We start from the raw sequence: 3,470 nt of genomic DNA, 5'->3' as shown, positions 1-3,470 counted from the left end.
CTGAGGCAGGAGACTCACTTGAGCCCAGGAGTTGGAGGTTGCTGTGAGCTGAGATGCCACGGCACTCTACCCAGGGGGACAGCTTGAGGCTCTTGTCTCAAAAAAAAACTACTTTGAGATATCACCTAACTCCACTAAGATTAGCCCACATCACTAAATCCCAAAACCAGAGATGTTGGCGTGGATGTGGAGAAAAGGGAACACTTCTACACTGCTGGTGGGATTGCAAACTAATACGATCCTTTTGAAAAGATCTGGAGAACACTTTAAGAACTAAAAATAGATCTGCCATTTGATCCTGTAATTCCTCTATATATATCCAAAAGACCAAAAATCATACTACAATAAAGATATTTGTATCAGAATGTTTATTGCAGCCCAATTCACAATTGCTAGGTCATGGAAGAAGCCCAAGAGCCCATCAATCCATGAATGGATCAATAAATTGTGGTATATGTACACCATGGAATATTATTCAGCCAGTAAGAAAGATGGAGACTTTACTTCCTTCATATTCACATGAATGGAGCTGGAAAATATTCTTCTTAGCAAAGTATCCCAAGAAAGGAAGAAAAAGTATCCAAAACACTCAGCTCTACTATGAAACTAATTTATAGTTTTCATAGGAAAGCTATAACCTAATTTTAGCCCAGGAATATGGGGAGAGGGAGGGGAGGGGAGGAGGGAAGGTGACTGGTGGGATCTCACCTATGGTTCATCCTATAAGGCTACATGTGAATCTCTCTAATTGTAGAATGTAAATGTCTTAACACAATAACTAAGAAAAAAGACTTGAAGGTTATGTTAACCAGTTGGATGAAAGTATTTCAAATTGTATACAGAAACAGTACACTGTACCCCATGATAGTATTAATGTACACTGCTATGATTTAATAAAAAAAAAAAAAAAGAATCCCTATTAGATGTACAGGGAAAAACATGAAGCCATTTAAAAGTGGGGGAAAAAAATTATGCAAGCTTTAGACAGCAGCATTTGACAAGAGCCTAGCATGATTCCAGCCCTCCAATGTTGAGTGTTAACTTTTTTTTTTATTACCAACCACACTGTCATTCAGATATAAAGACAGATTATATACCATGAAAACTCAGAACGTTTAACAAATAGGAAATAAAAATAGAATCATCTTGGAAAAAAGACTCATTTTAAGAATGTTTAAACATCTCAGAAAAGGAATAATGAAAACAAACTCAGGAAATTATAAAACTATGTCATGCATGCTTCTAAAAATATGAACTTGGAATGGACGGGGACAATCAAATCAAGGTAATAAACAGACAAAACAGTTAAAGATATAATAAAGATCACACAGAACTGATAAAATCAACCAGAATACAACAGAGACACAGGTAGAAAATATGAGAGTTAAGTAGGTAAATGCAGATAGGAAGAGAACGGGTAGGGGGAGGGAGTATTTGGAGAAATACGGGCTTAGAATTTTCCAGAATGGAAGCTATGAGTAGACTCAAAGGCTTCTTATTTTTATTTTTGAGACAGAATCTCTGTTGACCAGGCTAGAGTGCCCTGGCATCACTCACAGCAATCTCAAAACTTTTGGGTTCAAGAGGTCCTCTTGCTTTAGCCTCCACAGTAGCTGGGACTATAGCACCTGCCACGATGCTCAGCTAGTCTATTTCTAGTAGAAACTGGGTCTCTTCCTCAAGGCTAGTCTTGAACTCCTGAGTTCAAGTAATCCAGCCCTCCCGCCCTAGCCTCCCAGAGTGCTAGGATTACAGGCATGAGCCGCTGCACCCGGCCTGGACTCACGTCTAACTGCACCCGATACCAAGCAGGACACATTTCTCAACATCCATACTTTGATACACATGTATTGGTAAGACTGTAAAACCTTGATGGCAAAAAGTCTTAAAAACTTTACTTGTGAAGGAATAATAAGTATATTTAAGAACAGATTTGTCCTGTACAGTGTTTTAACAAAAGAGTTAAAACACCCAAGTTGGGGAAAATAATCATGGTGCCCTAGAATTCTACATATAAGCAAACCCAATCAACAGAGCAGTGAAGACAGTTCCAGACCCAGTATGATCCCTCCCCAAGGACCTGCTATGCCATTTTATGCTGTGGTAAAAAGGCCTGCCAAACAACGACAAGTACAACCAAAAAATAGCTGGGCGTTGTGGTGGGCGCCTGTAGTCCCAGCTACTTGGGAGGTTGAGGCGGGAGAATCACTTAAGCCCAGGAGTTGGAGGTTGCTGTGAGCTGTAATGCTATGGCAATCTACTGAGTGTGACAGCTTGAGGCTCTGTCTCAAAAAAAAAAAAAAAGAAAAGAAAAAGAAGCCAAGGACAAGATGCAAAAAGCAACAATGAGCAAAGAAGTTAACACGATTTTTTTTTTTTTTTGAGACAGATTCTCAAGCTATCACTCTGATTAGAGTGCCATGACATCACAGCTCACAGAAACCTCAAAGTCTTGGGCTTAAGTGATTCTCTTGCCTCAGCCTCCCAAGTAGCTGGGACTACAGGAGCCTGCCACAATGGCCGGCTATTTTTTGTTGACGATGTTGCAGTTGTTTAACTGGCTCGGGCCAGGTTCGAACCCACCAGCCTCAGTGTATGTGACTAGCACCCTACTCACTGAGCTACGGGCGCCTCCCTAACATGATGTTTTGTTAAAGCAAAAATAATTATTGATTCTGAACAAAAAAGAACAAAAATAGTACAGTTTAAAATAAGACTGAACTATAATTCCAGACTAGAGGGAGGTTGATGTTCAGAGAGCGGGTAAAGGGTGTAGGAACTTCATGTGTATTAGGAAAAAATCAAAAGTGTGTAACAATGTGAAGAGTCTCCACTGAAATAATGGGAATGGTAGAGGGGTATACACCAAATAGAGAAAACGCCTAAATCAATATAAGTCAGAAAGGGCTGGGAAAAAAAGCTAAGAAAAATATAAAAACCAGGAAGCACAAAATAAGATGGTAAAAATAAGTCCAAAGTTATCATTAATCACAAAATGTAACTATATATAATTCCTTCATCTCTGATATGTAAAATTCTATTTTGGATATTTATGGCATTATAATTAAAATCACTGCCCAGCAGCAGTTACTTGCTTCTACCTGTAGTATTTACACATTGCCCACCCCCCCACCCCCCACCCCCGGTTTGCAGTGTCCTAAACATCGAACACCTGGCTAGCACCTGGGTGCCTGGAGGACAGTTTGAATCTGTGGTCATTTGGGATTCTAATGGACCTTCCAGTTTAAGGCTCAGAGTACTGTTCTGGTTCATGGAAGAATGATTCAGGAAAGCAAGGATAAAAAAAAGTACCCAAGGCTCGGTGCCTATAGCTCAACCGGCTAAGGCGCCAGCCACGTACACCTAAGGTGGTGGGTTCGAATCCCCAGCCTGGACCCGCCAAACAACAATGACGGCTGCAACCAAAAAAGAGCCGGGCGTTGTGGTGGGCGCCTGTGGTCCCAGCTACT

General features: G+C 40.6%; 1 protein-coding gene across 1 annotated transcript in view; it reads right to left on the bottom strand.

Moving 5' to 3' along the window:
- DNAH11 (dynein axonemal heavy chain 11) overlaps positions 1-3,470 on the bottom strand; it is a 357,421-nt gene that overhangs the window by 4,600 nt on the left and 349,351 nt on the right. The window lies entirely within an intron of this gene.

This window comes from Otolemur garnettii, unplaced genomic scaffold, assembly GCF_000181295.1.
Source record: "Otolemur garnettii isolate 467f Iridium unplaced genomic scaffold, OtoGar3 scaffold00028, whole genome shotgun sequence".
Lineage (NCBI taxonomy): Eukaryota > Metazoa > Chordata > Mammalia > Primates > Galagidae > Otolemur > Otolemur garnettii.
Note: the sequence above shows the minus strand (reverse complement) of the source record. Positions and strands in the feature narration are given on the sequence as shown.